At 36.1% G+C, this 18694-nt stretch overlaps 1 long non-coding RNA gene across 1 annotated transcript in view; it reads left to right on the forward strand.

The window, feature by feature from the left end:
* The first annotated feature begins 455 nt into the window (after window positions 1-455).
* The window catches only part of LOC143301487 (uncharacterized), a 43929-nt gene continuing 25690 nt past the window's right edge, over window positions 456-18694 (forward strand). Inside the window, exon 1 of the long non-coding RNA XR_013057788.1 lies at window positions 456-558. This is a non-coding gene — a long non-coding RNA (uncharacterized LOC143301487). The remainder of the gene's footprint in view (window positions 559-18694) is intronic.

Raw genomic sequence — 18694 nt, forward strand, 5'->3', positions numbered from 1 at the left:
ATAATTTGACATGATTTTAAAAATAAAAACTGCTTTGTTGTATTCAAGTTTAAGCTTTAGGGGAAGAATATCTAAATGTCTGTAGTCGTCAGCAGTCAGTGATGAAGATTTCAGAAGGATTAATTTAAGAGCTCGTCTATGCAGACTTAGTAAAGGTTTTAGTATATTATCGCTAGCTGAATCCCAGAGTGTTGACGCATAGCTAATATGTGATTCAATATAAGCAAAAAAGAATAATTTTCTACAATGCAAATCAAGAAAATGTTTAATTCTGGAAAGCTGATAAATCTTTTTGGATAGGGTTTTGCATAATGACATAATATGACTGGACCAAGATAAGAGAGAGAGAGAGAGAGAGAGAGAGAGAGAGAGAGAGAGATTACATGAGTGTATGTGTGTGTACTCGTATAAATGGGTGTGTGCGCTTGTATAATGTTTATATGTGGACATAGCAGCTCTCAGCGAAACGCACCTAGCAGACAAGGGCCAGCTTACTGAACGTGGTGGTGGATACACGTGACCTTGTCATCACCAGCACCTTGTTCCGTCTACCAACCCGTAAGAAGACGTCATGGATGCACCCTCGCTCGAGGCACTGGCATCCTATAGACTACGTCATCACCAGGAAGAGAGAGAGAGAGAGAGAGAGAGAGAGAGAGAGAGAGAGAGAGAGAGAAAGAGTGTGTGTGTGTGTGTGTGTGTGTGTGTTTGTGAGAAAGAGAGAGAGAGAGAGAGAGAGAGAGAGAGAGTGTGTTTACATGAGTGTATGTGTGTGTACTCGTATAAATGGGTGTGTGCGCTTGTATAATGTATATATGAGCGCTCGCGTGCGCGTGCGCGCGCGCGCGTATGTATGTGTTGGGCGAACGTGCAGTGATAGGGCTGGATGAACACAAACACACACAGACACACACACAGACACACACACACAGACACACACACACACAGACACACACACACACAGACACACACACACACACACACACACACACACACACACACACACAAACTACCTTGAAGACAATAATTTACTATCAAAAGAGCAAGCAGGCTTTCGAAAATCACACAAGACCTCGGACCACATATTCATACTTAAAAAGATAATTGACGATACTTTAAGAAAAAGAATGAATCGCCTTTATTGTTGTTTTGTTGATTTTCAGAAAGCATTTGACAGGGTCTGGCATCACGCTCTAATGCTAAAAATGTATCAAATCGGTATAAATGGAAATTGCTTTAGAGTTATTCAAAGCATGTATGAAAATGCCACAGTTTGCACAAGAACTGATACGGGATTTTCTTCTGAAATACCCATATTGAAGGGGGTACTACAAGGGAACACACTCAGTCCCACTTTATTTAATATCTTTATCAATGATCTCCCGAAATGTCTGGGCGTTACTGTCTCACCATCCATAGACCTTGACAAAAGTGATAGTGTTTCGTGTTTACTATATGCTGATGACCTAGTAATTTTGTCCACGATAAAGATAGGATTACAAAGGAAACTAGATAAACTCAATCTGTATTGTGAAAACTGGGATCTAAAAATTAACATAGATAAAACTAAAGTAATAGTTTTCACACACACCGATCCCAAAGTGCCTGTTATTTTCACAATAAGCAATGATATAATCCAGACAACTGATCAATACAAGTACTTGGGTATAGTATTTCACAAAACTGGAACGTTCTCATTTGCCCAAGAGCACCTAGCCAAACAGGCATTAAAAGCAGCACATTCCCTCCAACGAATCGTTAAAAAGCAAGATATTCGTTTGGATATTGTACTGCAGCTTTTTGATTCGCTTGTTTTACCTATATTATCATATGGAGCCGATATCAGGTTCCCATGGGCTGAAACTAAAACTACCAATTCATTCAATACAGGAATGACAGATTTCTTTAGAAATTGTATTTCTTCGAAACATTCACATGAACAAATGCATATAAAATTTTGCAAACTGCTTCTAGGGGTACATTCTAAAACAATGAATCTGCCAACTCTAGCAGAACTGGGCATATTTCCAACTGGAGTTCATATTGCATGCAGAGTTCTTGACCACTTGACTCATATTCTGGATGCACATGATGATAGCCATATCAAAAAGGTCTATATGTCGATGATGAACCAACCAGACACAATTGAAAATCCCTGAATACAATTTGTAAAGAATATTCTTCACAATGTAGGATTAGGTCATGTTTGGAATAATCAGTCGACATTTAGTAACAGCAGACTTAAATTTACATTACGCCAACAACTAAGAAATAGATATGTACAATTCTGGAAACAGAGAAAAAAACTGAATACAGCAGATTAGACTTCTACAACAAAATTAAAAAAAACGATTATCAAACTGAGAATTATCTAACTGATAAAATCGATCCTGCTCACAAACAAGCTCTTTGTCAACTCAGAATAAGCGCACATTATTTAAACATCGAACGAGGAAGATATGCAAACATTTCCAGATAAGAGAGGTTATGTGCTATATGTGAAGTTGTTGAAGATGAATTACATTTCTTAGATACGTGTATCTTATTTCATAATTTGCGAAACCAACTAATCACAACTATACAGCAATATGATCATCAATCAAATGTGATCTCTAGAAAAATACAAAATAATATCCTAAAACCAAGTGATTTATTCACCTGCAATGACTATCAAAAAACACTCGCACACTATGTATTTCAGTGCATGCGTATTAGATGACCGTTTATTTCTTTGTTCCCTTTGTTCTTTGTTGTGTCTATTAATCCTTCGGGATTTTATGACAATAAATGAAGTCAAGTCAAGTCAAGTCAAGTCATACACACACACACACACACACACACACACACACACACACACACACACACACACGCATGCACAGAGGGAGATATGGGAAGTCATAAACCAGCTGTTACATGGTCACACATACACACACACACGCATGCACACACGCACGCGCACTCTCTCTCTCTCTCTCTCTCTCTCTCTCTCTCTCACACACACACACACACACACACACACACACACACACACACACACCTTTTACATAAACACGAATGTACTCCCAAACACGCACGAAATACATGCGTACACACACATTCATACAAACAAGCACTTAACATTATCATACGTGTGTGCGCACACGAAACAGACGCACACAACAACACACAACTATGATAAGAACAACAACACGTCGATAGGCAAAGTGCACTCCGACTGTTCTTTTTTCAGTTGGTAGTGGCATACGTTGTGATAAATTGTGCGATGATTTGGGCAGGGCATCATAATTATCTGTACCATCTGTGTCAGGTAGCACTCAAAATGACTAGACTTGAAGTGTACAATAGTGTAGAGTCGTTGAGCACGTTGTCCCTCCCCCCCCCCCTCTCTCTCTCTCTCTCTCTCTCTCTCTCTGTGTGTGTGTGTGTGTGTGTGTGTGTGTGTGTGAGTAAGACGGATTTATAGATAAAAAATGATCGCTATAAGGAAGTGTCTGGCATTCTGCCATTGAACCTTTTATTTACCTGTGTGCTAGCAGACAGAGAGACAGAGGCATGCAGAGTACATAATACTTTATAATCCCAACAAGAGAAGTTTGTTTGTGGTGTAAGACAGTGCCATACACGCTGACATACATTAGATGGTCCATTTACTGTATATATATATATATATATATATATATATTATGCGCGCGCGCGCGTGTGTGTGCGTGTGTGTGTGTGTTTGCTTGTTTTTGTTGTTGTTGTTTTTCATTCGCTGATGCATTGATCAGAATGTGTTTAGAAATCTCTTCTTTGTCTGTCTGTCTTTCTTCTGGATGCATACCAAGATCTTCGCTAAACGCATTGAATGCATGATATGGGTAGCCTATCCTATTTCTCGTTTTCTATAGTGGTCTATTGGACTGGGACGAACTGTCCACCTTAACTCCATCGTGTGGCACCACGTCCCAAAGTGAATGTTGGAGTGTGACACGTGTGTCACATATTGGAGTGGCATTGCAGGGTATGGGACGTTTCTGGGTAAGCTCCAAATTTTGCTTTTCGGTTTTATGATGTTTTCAAGACATAACTTAGGTTGGATGGAAGTTGCTAGCTATTTTGTTTTCTTTTTCTTTCCCCATTAAATAAATAAATATCTTTTAGTTTTGTTTCTTTGTATATATCATTTGATTTGTTTATTATCTTTTATGACACTTTCAGATTTAATTCAATTGTGCTTTTATTTCTTTTCTTTCCTTCTCTTTGACTTATTTGTGTTAACAGTATGGATACAGTTAACATGCTGGATACACTAAGACATAAGAACAGATCGGAGCTTAAACGATTTATACAGATAAATTGATAGGTTTCTAATAGTTTGTTCATGCGCTGATGCCATAAGTAACGACAGTCTAAACTGACTTGGGAACTTAAAATATTTCAATGGTATGTACTGTACTCTTAAATTATACAAGACAGGGCAGGACAGAACAAAATGCACCTCATTTTCTTTCTCCATCTGGCAAAGTGGACATAATAAGTCAGCCTCGTTGTGCATTCTATAACGATAACTATGTTCAGCAATATCGGAAATGCCCAGTCTGAATCTTGTCATTGTATACCTTAAATATCTATCTAGATTCATTAGTAAATATGTTTTGATATCAGGTATAGTTCAAAAAGTTCTGTAAACATTAAATCTTTCACTATTTTTTACATGAAAGTCCCATTCTTGCCATCTACACAGAATTAACCTTTCCTTGAAAACCCGAAGAAACTCGTCAATTCCTTCCACACCTTGGTTAAGCCACACATAACCAAAACCAAACATGCACAACTTAGAACGTATGTTAGTAGCCCAGTTTGTTTTACAACGTGAATCAAGATCGAATAACATTTTGTAGGCTTTGTGAGGTAATCTGGACTCATGCATTCTTACTAATTTTAGCCAGTATTTAATGCACTTCATAACTGAATTTATATAAATAGGATACCTGTTTGTTTCTCTATATACAAAATCATTAGGTGTTCGTGTTTCTACACCCAAATATCTTTTTAATGCAAATAAATGAACCTTTTCACAATTAAATGCTGCTCTGTCAAGTCCCCATATCTCAGCACCATACTGTACCATTGGTTGAATTTGTGAGTCTAATTTCAAATAAGTATTTAGAGAATTGCATTTTAACTTTGATAACTTTTGCAATATGCATAATAGAGCATTTTTTGCTCTGCTACAAAGATTGTTACAGGCTGCCGCAAATCTCAGTCTAGTAGAGAAGTAAGTTCCTAAGTATTTATAGGCATTAATAACTGGCATAATAATACCATTATATGTCCACCTTTCCCTAGCGGCTAAATACCCCCCTTTCCTAAATACAATGATATTACTTTTATCCATGTTTACTTTCAAGTGTAGAGCTGAAGCTACATGATATAGACTATTAAGCTGTGTTTGTAAACCAATAATAGTTTCTGATAATAAAGCAACAGCATCAGCTAATAATAATATAAACAGTTCAAAATAATTAGGCATAAACATAGCAACCATGTCTACCCTCTCTGATCACTTCTAATGCTAAAAACAGAACAGGACTGCAGACATCGCCTTGTTTGACACCACGGGTACAATTGATATAGTCTGTTAGCTTAGCACCACATCTAATTCTGGTTTTAACATTGGTATACATACTATAAATACAACGAAAAATCTTACCTCTGATACCGTTTTTCAAAAGAATAGGCCACAATAAATTTCTCTCAATGGAGTCAAATGCTTTTTCGAAGTCAATAAAGGCAACATATAGTTTGCGATTAAAAGAGAATTGTTTTTGTACTAGTGCCAACAACGTAAACATATGATCAACAGTCGAATAACCCCTTTTAAATCCTGCTTGATATTCACCGGTCAGATTATACTCATTTATGAATTCTTGAAGTCTGTTATTTTTTATAATCGTACTATACATTTTGCTACTTATATCACACAATGAGATACCTCGGTAATTACTTGGGTTATTTAAATCACCCTTTTTAAACAAAGGGATTACAACAGAATCTGTCCAGTTTTCTGGAAAAATACCCTTATCAAATAATGCATTGAAAAGCTTTACGAAAAAATCAGCCACTACATCCCCAACATATTTCAACATTTCCCCGATAATTTCATCTGGTCCTGCAGCTTTGCCATTTTTTAAATTTCTGATAGCAAGTAAAACTTCTTTGGATATTGGTCGGTTCATGGAACTAATGTCCACAACACTATTATCATTATTGTTTTGATCATTTTCATCTTCAATTATAAAGCTTTCATTTGCAGAAGTCTGTAATTCACGTAAACATTTGAAATGTCTAAACCAGTCATCAACCGTTAAATCGTTTCGAACTTGTTTTCTTTTAAATGAAATTTTATGTACAGTTTCCCAAAATTCTCTTTGATTATTTACTGCACATATAAGTTTATCAAGTAACAAATCATTATATTCCTTTTCTTTTAATCAGATTTTTATACTCTCTTCTTGCCACGCAGTAGGCATCACCATCAGTTTTGTCTTTGGTACGATTAAAAGTCCTCAGTAATCTTCTAGCTTTCAACTTGCTTACTCTGCATTCCCTATCATACCAGTCATTATGTTTATCATGCATTGTTAGATTAATTTTTTTTTCATACACTCTGCATGCACCTTAAGGCAGTCATTAAACATGTTCAATGCAGCATTACAATCATAATCTATCAAATATGTTGCACAATCTAGTACTAGTAGTGTTTCATCAGAACTCATTGCCTGAGTGTAAGTACCATGTAAATTACTATCCCACACAAACTTTTCAGTAATCTGGTTTCCATCCAATGTGTGCATACATGTAGCATTTACTCTGTCTCCAAATCTTAAATATAGTTCAATGGGTTGGTGATCTGATTCTATTCTTTCTGTTACTATCAGTTTGCAAGTGGAAAAAACAATGAGAAACAAATCCATAGACATCAGAAAATAATCATTGACACCGTTACCTGTTTCTGATTGTAAAGAAAGTGCCAGATAGACAGAAATAACTACACAAGAATGAGTGTGCTTGCTTGTAAGTGTATGCCTGCTATCTGTTCACTTGTCACTCCAATCAGAACGTGTTCTCCCCAAAACACGAAAACACTTATTAACCACACCCTTTTATTTATTATTAAGAAAGATATCAAACATTTCTAAGTATGGCCTGGACTGGGATATAATTTTTTATGGGGGGAAACAATTTTAACGTCACCGCCTTGAACGTTCTTCAGCATTCTTGCCAGCTCCTGGCTCCTCATTCAGCACGTCCCGATGGTCCCACCATCACGTTCTTCCCCTGTGCCGATAGTTTGCCCCGATGGTCCCACCATCCAGCTCTGTGAAGTCCAGTGCCAGTCCCTGGCACCTCGGCACAAAACCAAAAACCCGTGGCCTGTCCCAGCCACTAGATGCCTGCACATTTTTAGTATGTGTCAGTTCCTTGACTTTCTGGATGCAGACCCCCTCATTTCCAGTCCCACTACAGACCATGTTTTGAATATTGTTCCTAGAAACCTAAGTGGACAAACAAGACAACATAGACCCAATACCTTTACATAAACACTAAAGAGAAAATCTTCATCCAATACTATTGACATAAATTCCAATTATCACTGAAGCTAATAAAAAAAAATATTCGCTTGGAAAACAATGTCCATTCACCACCCTAAGTAATACAAAATACAATTACTTTAAAATGATTCCCATTCATCCCATCAGGAAATAACAAAATGTAGCTGCTTAGCTACTACACAATTCAATGTTTCAAAAAAAGTACCATTTCTTAGCCATTGAATAGTCCAACAAAACTTAAGACAAATTTAAGTAACTACTATCTATTATCAACTGTATATCAACATAGCACCAAGTGCTGATTACTCATACAAGCTTTACAACAACATCAAATCAACCACAACATATTAATGTATCTCATTCAAACGCTACTTAAATTATCCATTCAAATGTCCTTTTATACACTGTGGTCAATATCCCATCACAAAACGTAGTCAAAGTCATTTCAAACTTAGTGCAATAATTTTCAATATACCTTTACAGGCAAAAATATGTCCTAACCTGGACAGCTTCATGATACCATCTGGGGGGGGGGGGGGGGGGGGGGGGGGAGGGGGGGGGGGGGGGGGGGGGGGGGGGGGGGGGGGGGGGCGTGTGAAGGGAGTCTCTTCAGTTTTCATTGTGTCTCAGAAGTTTTTCTTGTCTCCTTTCTTCTGATGAAAGCAGATCTGCTGTTTTCTCCATTGCTGACACTGGAGTGGTTTTCATGCCGCCTGTGATGAGTCTGAGGCTAACATTCTGTGTCTTGGTCAGGCTGCTGAGGTTGGTCTTAGCAGCAGTTGACCAGGCATTGGCGGTATATTCCATGTGGGATCTAACTGTTGCGGTATACACTGTTTTTTTAGTATCTTTGTGTTGCCCCCCCCCCCCCACCACCCCCATTTTGTCTAACAAACATATCACGCTACAAAACATCGGCTGGGAACCTTTTGTTCCTGCGTGAAACAAATGTCCGCATTTTCCAATTAAGACGTACAAAAATATCCCACACAAAGATTTGTCATCAATGGACAAAACATGTAAAAAGAGATTTGTTACAATCTGCAATATCAAACCAGTGACAGACTATTGCATAGAATTTCTGGCAGCACAACATGTTTTTTTTTTTTTTTTTTTTTTTTTTTTTTTTTTTTTTTCCCGGACTTTCTTGGGTCGACCACCGTTTTATTTTGTACATAAATTCATTATAACAATTCAGAGTAGATGGAAAAGAAAGGGGAAAAAAACAAAGAAAGAAAAAAAAAATGAATACAGTGTACATTAACAATAACATCGTCATCATAAGTCATTATACTTATAATATATTGTTCTTAATTTGGTCAAGGTGGACACATTTTCATCATGTGTAACAGTGCAGTTTTATAACATATAATAGCATCAGCATAGAGTTATGGACACTTTGCTTCGCTAACGTAATGTGAAAAGAACACAACCCACACATAGGATATCTTATGTATGAACACATTTCCTCTAGTTTTCTATACGTGACTATATAAAACACCCATTACACAGTCGTGTTAAACATTATTACTGCAGACACATAAGTGCACATGAATACACACATGCATATATTATTTACATACTCGCATACTTACACATTCACGTACATCTGTTCAAGTTTTTTTTTTTTTAATTATATATATATATATATATATACATATATATATACACATACATATATACACATATATATATATATATATATATATATATATACATATACACACATACACATATATATATATACATATATATATATATATATATATACACACATATATATACACATATATATACACATATATATACACATACATATATATGCATACATATATATATACATACATATATATATCATTGAGCCTTCATTATTATTGTGCATTTTGATCTTTCATACTATTTTGTTATGGGTTACTGTTTTCAAGAAGTTTTATATATGGACACCATTTTCTCATAAATACAGCACTTAACATTTCCATTGAATGCATATATCTTTCTACTTTATAACTATTTCTTAAATCATTCAAAAAGTGCTCTATACATGGTTTAATCTTATTTATTCTGCATTTATAAACAAAATATTTTGCAACAAGAATAATATAGTTGAAAATTTCATCTATTTTTGTAATTTCATCATTTCCAAATAGAACTAATTCTATGTTTAACTTAACGTTTGAGCAAGTATCACATCTTTCTTTTAAGACGTTCTCTAATTCCTTCCAAAACAATTGAGAGAACTTGCAAAACCATAGATAATGTTGTACTGAATCTATTTCATTTTTACAAAAATTGCACTTGTCACTGTTTGTAATACCCATTTTCTTCAGAATTTTGTTTGTAACTAAAATGTTGTGACAAATTCTAATTTGAAACCACTTTAATTTTATCTCTTTTACTTTTTTTATTTGCTTCATGGTGGTTACCCAATTAACGATGATATCTAATTTTTGCTCCCACTTAACAAAAGAACTTATATTGTAAATAAAGAGTGGTTCAAGAAGTATATCATAATATAGTTGCGAGCCTTTCATAGTAGAGGATATTAAGTGTAGTGCTTTCGATTGTTCATTACAGGTTTTATCACTTAGATAAATATTATGTGTAATTAAGTAACTTTTTATCGAATGTATCAATCCCATATACACTAAATAATTTACATTAATATTATATTTTTCTCTAAAGCATGTGTAACTAAGGAAGCACCCATTCTCATCAACAACATCTCTAACCAGATATATATTCTTATTTGTCCAACATTTGTAGTGGATTGTATTGTTACCAACTCTAAATTTGTCGTTATAAAAGAGGGGCTCTGCAAGTACCTCGTGTGACTCTTTTAATTCTATTTGTTTCGTAAAATTCGAGTATGCCTGAAAAACATCTTTCCAAAATTGGTTACATTCGATAGTCAGAAACTTTTTTGAACCATAAAGATTTAGTGAGTTAATTTCTTGGCATTTTATAAGTAAGATTCTCTTCCACTTTGGTGTTCCTGTGTATAATTTCCTTATCCATGTTATCTTAAGAGCATGTATAAACTTTTTTATGTCTGGTATACCTATTCCTCCATTTGCAACATTATGTATTGAGTATTTTTTATCTGGCTTTTTATCCCATACGAATTCACAGCATAGTCTCTGTAATTCTTTTATTTCTTTGTCTGGAGGGTTTGGAAGAAGAATCCATAAGTATATTAGCTTTGAAAGTATGAGAGATTTGAGAATAGCAATTCTACCGAGGGGTGTTTTGACCAAATCTTGAATAATTTTTTTTGCTTCTATTAATACGTGTTCACTTCAGTTATTTTTGATAGATCGTTTAAAAACCATATACCTAAAATCTTGAATTTGGGGGGGTTCCATTTCATATTCTTTTCTGGGAGATACTTCCTTTTCGAATTTCTCATACACCCTAACCAAACATTTAGCGTTTTATCATAATTTAACTTCAGACCTGAAAATTCTTCAAATCTATTTAGTGTTTCGAATAATTTCTCATACGATTCTTTATCTCCCTCTAACGTAAAAGTTGTGTCATCGGCAAACTGACAAATTTTAAATTCGGTGTTCAATATGCTAATGCCTTTAATACCCTCATCTTCCCTTATCTTACATGCCAGAATCTCAGAGCACAATACAAAGAGGTATGGCGAAATCGGGTCTCCCTGGCGGCACCCCCTTTGTACTCTGAAACTCTGGGATACCTTACCATTTACTATGACATATGACTTTATATTTCTATAAAAAGTGCTTACCCATTTACATATATCTTCTCCAAATCCAAAAGCGTTTAAGACCTTGTTCATATATACCCAGTTTACTGAATCAAATGCCTTTTCAAAGTCTATTGAAACTAGTAAGCCTGAAATGTCTTCTTTTTCTAAGTAATGCATGATGTCATATAGTATTCTTAAGTTATCACCAATGTATCTACCTGGAATGAAACCTGTCTGATCTTCATTTATTAACTTAGGCAGGACTGACTTAATTCTACTAGCTATGCATGCTGATCCTATCTTATAAATAACGTTTAACAAGGATATAGGCCTCCAGTTTTTTAAGTATTCCCTTGGTTTATCCCCTTTTGGCAGGCATGTAATTAATCCTTCTTTCTGTGTCGTTGACATTTCTCCACTTATAAATCCTTCATTCAGTGATCTCACAACAAAGTCACTAATGTCCTTCCAAAAAAATTTGAAAAAATTTACAGTCATTCCATCTGTACCTGGACTCTTGTCGTTTTGCATTCGTCTGATAGCATCTGTGGCTTCTTGTCTTGTAATTAATCCTTCTAGTTGTTTTGATTCTGTCTCATCAAGTCTGGGTAAGTTGTTTACATACTCACTAATATCTAAATCTTTTACATTCTGTTCTTTGTATAGGTCTTCATAATAATGTCTTGTCGCCTTTAGTATTTCATCTGTTTCTGTCAGTATATTGCCTTGATCTGTAAATAACTTTAACATGTGTTTGCTGATAAAGTGACGTTTTTCAAGATTACAAAAATATTTACTTACTTTTTCACCCTGAGATGCCCATCTTGCTTTAGATCTTAAAGCTATCCCTTCCATTTTCAAATTCCTTAACTGTATGAGCTCTTCCGTCTTCTCCTGCAATTCTCTAATTATATTATACGACCGAACTTCCTTTTCGAGTCGTTGTATTTCCTCTTCTAACATTTCCTCTGTTTCTATTTGTTGCTTTTTCTTTCTTATTCCAAAAGTTATAGTTTTTGCTCTTATCTCCATTATCAACACATCTAAAAAGAGCTGGCTGCTTATAGTAAACTGAATTTCATCATTCGGGATATTACATATATTTTCTCGTGTGTAAGGTAATACTGCATACTGTTCCTTTATTTTCTCTATTGTTTCTTTCACTAACTTAATATAATCACTGTCTCTAAGTAAAGATGAGTTAAATTTCCAAAAAGGTTTTCTTTTGGGTTCTGTATTAAATACTAAGTCAACTTTGACTAAAGAGTGGTCACTTCTATAACCGTACAAAATATCAGCGTCTTTAACATCAGTAACCAGGTTATCTGAGATCAAGAAGAAGTCAAGACGGCTTTGTTGTAAGGGAGTTGGTCTCCTCCAAGTGTATCTTAAGACTTCAGTATTGAGTTCCCTCCATATATCTACTAACTGTAAGTCATCTATCATCTTTAAAACTCTTTCTTGTGCTCCCCGATTATTCACATGCTTATAATTGTGGTAGTCTACGTTGGGATTCATTACTAAATTCCAATCCCCTCCCATTATGACGTTAGAAATTTCTTGCTCTTCAACTTTTTTCTGAATTTCTTCAAAAAATATAGGGTCATCTCTGTTAGGGCCATAAAGATTTACCAATAGAATTTCAATATCAAATATGTTTAAGACCAAAATGATATAATTACCATGAGTATCTGTAATGTTTTTTTTAATTTTGAACTGAAAGTTGTTATTCAGCAAGATAGCTACTCCTCGTGACCTAGAATTATTAGATGAAAAAACACATTCATAACCCCATTCACCCCTTATTTGTCTCTCCATCTTTTTTGTAAAGTGTGTATCTTGTAAAAAATAGACTGAATATTGTTTTTGCCTTAAGTATTGTAAAACATCTTTCCTTTTTTGAAAAGCACCTAGCCCCTGGCAGTTTAAGGATGATATTTTTAGACTATTCATGAGTGAATTGTATATTGGACCACACATATTGCACCATTAATATTTCAAAAACAAAATTTTCCACCTGTACCATTTTTTCTAATCTAAGAAATGAAAAAAGAACAAGAACGATGATGAATTCCTTGTTCTTTACAAACTGAAGCATCAGACACTCAAATATTTGGCGAAAGTCAAATGAAATATATGAAAAAGAAAGAAACAAGACAAAATATTTTCCGTTCACATAAAAATACACATACATTGGCAAAGAAGAAAAACAAACAAGTAAACAAAAAAAAACAACAAAAAACAAAAACAAAAAAAAACAGACACCTGTTTTCCTCTGACCATCCTTGGCGATCAGGGAACACAACATCGCACAAATTTTGATTTCATAAAGCCGTATTTCACGAAACTCCTTCCCATTCTCGTGGAAAGTATTTTTTACAAGATGTGTGTGTGTGTGTGTGTGTGTGTGTGTGTGTGTGTGTGTGTGTGTGTGTGTGTGCGCGCACACGCGCGCGCGTGTGCGCGCGCGTGTGTGTAAGTCAACGCGCGTGTGTGTACAAAACTTGTAAAAATCGTGCGAGCGATTTTGTCTTCTCTTTTTTTCTCTCTTTTCAGATTTTTTTTTTTTTTTTTTTTTTTAACAAATTAGTAAAACTCAAAACAATTAAGACAATATTCACATAACATTCGTGCCAGTATGTTCTGATTTTTTAACTCACTCGGAGATCCCGAACCATCAAGGGAACCTGGAGCACGTGCAACACAACCTTACTCACTTCGCCTGCAGTCACCTTTGTGTACAAGTTCGCGCGAACGTGTGTGTGTATGTGTGTGTGTACGTGTGCGTGTACGTGTGTGTGAGTGTGTGTGTATGCGTGCGTGTAGCGGGAACGAAAACATACATAATCAGCTAAGCATATAATTATCTCAAGAGCATGAGCAAAGGCAGGCCACACCTGCGACCCGACCTGCTCCAAGATTCACAACAACCAAGCACAACCATCACAAATCGAATAGGTCATGCACAGTGATTCACAACACAAAAAGACTGACTCATCGCAAAAAGCCAAACACAACCCCACACACAAATCGGACAGGCGAAAAAACCACGATTTCAGTTAACTTCAAAAAGCAGTCTCTCAATAAGGAGAGCAAAAGAAAAAAAAAATTAATATTCGCGAGAGACAATAATAGATAATGTCTGAATACGAAACCGCGGGGGTGTGCATGTGTGTGCGCGCATGCGTGTGTGGGCGCATGTGTGTGCGTGGGTATGTGTGTGTGTACTGGTGGGAAGATGGGTGAAGTGTTTTGATATGCATTCCGTCCAAGCATGTGAACGAGAAAAAAAAAAAAAAAAAAAAAAGATTGTTTATCTATCCATTTTTCACAACATATTTACGAACACCGTGGCATTAAGTACTTTGTCAGTTCGGGCTGACCAAAAAAAAAAATAAATAAAATAAAATAAAATAAAACCACAACAAGTATTTACAAATAAATGGATCAATCAATCAATCAATCAAGTCACCAGTGAATCACCCTGCAAAATATGAACCAGATGATTAATGGACAAGCTAACACGCGTACTTTATTCCTCCACCCGCCCCCCCCCCCCCTCCCACACACACACACACACACACACACACACACACACCCTTCTTTTTACTTTTTAACTTTTCCCCACCCCCTTTTATCATTTTTTTAAAAACTTCCATCCTTCCTTCCTATCCTCTTCCCCCTGCTCCATTTTTCATAAAGCAGTGGCTTGTTATTCATCAGTGGGAACAGGGGGGCGGGGGGGGGGGGGGGGGGGAGATAGAGGGGAACGAGTAGACATTTCTTTTTGCCATTCGTGACTTCCGTTGTAACAGAATCGACCCTGTGTGTGTGTGTGTGTGTGTGTGTGTGTGTGTGTATCAGACTGTCTTCGTGTGCGCAAAGGATTATGTTGAGTTATTTACACAAAGCAAAAAAATATAATACTAGTAATGACAATAATAGAAAAAAAACTAGAAACTAGGAGGAGAAAAAAAAAAAAAAAAAAAAAAAAAAAAAAAAAAATAGCACTTGAACCTGTCAAAAAAACAAAAAAAACAAAAAAAACAAAAACAAAACAAAACAAAAAAACAAAACAATGCACACTTTTAACACGTGAACCAGCCAATCAATGATCAATCAACCGTTCAGTGTGTAAATCGACAGGCTGATACCCATAAAGGCAAAGTAACAAGATGCATGGCATAATTCCAACCATAGGCGTACAATTTCAAATGTATTATAATGTCCATACATAATTAGCATGTGGTTGGGGGCGGGGGTGGGGGGAGGGAAAAAAAAAAAAAAAAAAAAAAAAAAAAAAAAAAAAAAGAAGAAAAGAAGAGACAATATACGTGTTCCATTTGGCAACAACAGCTGTCAAGACTTAAAAAAAAAAAAAAAAAAAAAAAAAGATAAAATAAAATAAAATAAATAAATAAATGAATAAAATAGAAATAATACTAAGGATAAGAAATGAAAAAAACAAATCATAATAATAAACAACTAAAAAGTATGAATGAATTGCCGTGATCAAAACAGCGACATACACAATGAAGATTCAAAAAGGGCTTTGATTCATGAATCGTTAAAGAACATAGTTACAACGTTTGCTGACTTTGAACGTCTGAATTTGAAAGTGTGTGTGTGTGCGTGCGCGCGTGTGTGCGCGTTTGCGTGCGCGTGTTTGTGTGAGCATGCGCGTGTGTGTGTTGGTGGGCTGATGGGTGAGTAGGTGTTTTGGTTTGCCTTCCGTCCAAGAATGTGTACGGACGTATGATTGTGTGTATATCCATTTTTCACAAACACATTTTCAAGGTAGTACATCATGGCATTAAATCTTCTATCAGTTCAAAGTGACCAAAATGGTAATGAAACAATCATTAGTAAATAACAAATAGATCAATCAATCAATCAAGACAACAGTAAATCTACCAGCAAAATTTGATCCAGTTGAACACTGGACAAGCTAACACAAGTATTTTAAGTGTGTGTGTGTGTGTGTGTGTGTGTGTGTGTGTGTTAGGGAGAGAGAGAAAAATAAGATGATGGAACAGAGCACATTACTGTAATTAGAACATGTAAATCACAAAACAACCCTCTCGGACACGATTTACATTAACTGCCAAGAGACAGAAAATATAATGTAACTGCATATCTGTGGTTTTTTGTTGGTGTTGTTGTTGGTGTTGTTGTTGGTGTTGTTGTTGTTGTTGTTGTTGTTGTTGTTTTATGTCATAGCTCTGGTAAGTTCATTATCAATGTTCATATCAATGTCAAGCTTCAGAGTCCTACCATTTTTCAGCTTTGCTAGAATTTTTCCATTCGACGACCATGCTGCTAGGGTTGCTGAATGTTGACTGGCTTTCTGAAGCAGTCTGTAGTTGGCCTGTGTCAGGTCTTCTCCCACTGACACTCCGCTTTGCTTCAGTTTCCGTCGCTCTGCGAGCACCGAGCTGCGAAGTCTCCTGGAGTGGAACCTCACGATGATGGGCCGAGGTCTGGGTCCACCCGGCTTGCCGGTACGGTGGGCAATCTCCAGGTCGTCTTTGGTGACTGGTACCCCTATTTTGTTTGTGAATATGCTCATGCAATGAGCGACACAGTCTTCTACAGTCTCTTTCCCCCCCTGAGCTTCTGACACCCCGTACACCCGCACATTGAACTGGCGACCGTGTTGTTCGTTGTCATTTAAGTTTCTTTTTATGTTACTGTTCTCTTTCACACACTGGTCCAGTTTGGTTTTCAGTTCTTTGTTTTCATTTTTCAGTGTCTGTAATTCGGTCGACATAATATCTTTTTCATTTCTTAAATCAAATACAGTAGACTCAAGCTGTTCAATGCGGATATCTAACCTCGCAGTTATTTTGTTCACGTCATCTCTGAGTTCTCGGATATCATCTTTCAGTGTTGCTAAGTCAATCATTTGGTTTCTAATGTCTTCTAAAGTCTCGTGTAAGTCCATCTTGTCAGTTTCACTGTCCGTACTGTCTTGTCTTTGTTTTTTCTTGTCTTGTTTTTGTCTGCTCTGGTTTTGACAAGGACTAACACATGAGTCACTGACAGATGATGTTGATGATTGTTTTCTTTTTGTGGATTTTCCTGATGTAAACCCGGAGGTAGTGTCCGTCATATTACAATTTCATTATTTGACTGTTGTAAACAATAATTCTTTTAGCATACTCTGTCAGTCAATGGTAGTTATCATTCGCACGGCTTATTGTTCACTTACTGTGCCCCGGTCGCCATCTGGGGAGTCTTCATTCACATAATTCACAACGAAAAACGCTGAGACAGAAAGCACAAAGTACTACCAATGTCTTTAGCATACATCTAAGTCTGTAATGCTGAAAAAATACAAGATTTTTTTTTTTAATGCTGAATTCGAATTTTTCTGCTAAATTTGCCTACCTTTTTGTGTGTTTTACAACTTAACTTAATGTAGCATTCGATTTTACCGTGGCCCTAGCATGAAAAAAAAAGTTTCTTTCTCTGATGTGTCTGCACCGGGCTACTCCTTAACGGAGGACAGGGGAAGATCTTTCTTAACTGAATTCATTCCCTTCAGTGTCTGGTGGTGGCTGGTCTGGCAGGGGATGTATCTCTGAAACATAACATGTCAACATTTTCAGTCAATAATTGAAAGGAGTGTGGGTGGAAGCAAATAAAGGTCACCATGGTCAAGATCCGGTACCTAAAATAACAAAACAGAAAGAATATAACTTTATTGTAATAAATGTTGTTGTTGTTTTTAAATCAGAATGAACACGGAATTGTCGTAAAATCATCACCATCGTGATAATCACAACCATCATCATCACCATCACCACCATCGTCTTTATCTTCGTCTTCGTCCGTGTTCTGGTCTGTGAAAGACAGACAGGCACGTGTTATTTTGCGGAATTTCATCGCTAACACAATTTTCGATTTACCATCGTACATTGTTTCAATTACTTTTATACTAGATTCGGTTTTAACACAGTTATACAATATGCATAACGACCCGTGTGAATCACCTTCATTGCTAATACTGGCAATGAAAACTGCATAACCAATCATCGCAGCCTGAGTGCTATCTCAAGCAGAACCTCCAACAAAAAGGTGGCAAGTATGCAGTTAGACAATAACATGGCAGCAAATCTTTTCAAGGTAGACAAACAAAACCAAAATAAACAATACAAAAAAAAAAACAAAAAACAAACAAAAAAAACCTTACCAATGTCTGCGGGAATAGGAAGATCACCTCCACCTTCCGTAACAACTGGTATTCGGAATCTCACTTGGTATCGCAAATCAATAACTGGATTAGATTCTTGCATCGTCTCTTGTGAAGCCATGCCTGCAAAAAACAAACAAACAAACAAAAAAAACACACACACACACAAAATTAAAAGAAGGTTAT

The sequence above is a fragment of the Babylonia areolata genome, chromosome 27, assembly GCF_041734735.1.
Source record: "Babylonia areolata isolate BAREFJ2019XMU chromosome 27, ASM4173473v1, whole genome shotgun sequence".
NCBI lineage: Eukaryota > Metazoa > Mollusca > Gastropoda > Neogastropoda > Buccinidae > Babylonia > Babylonia areolata.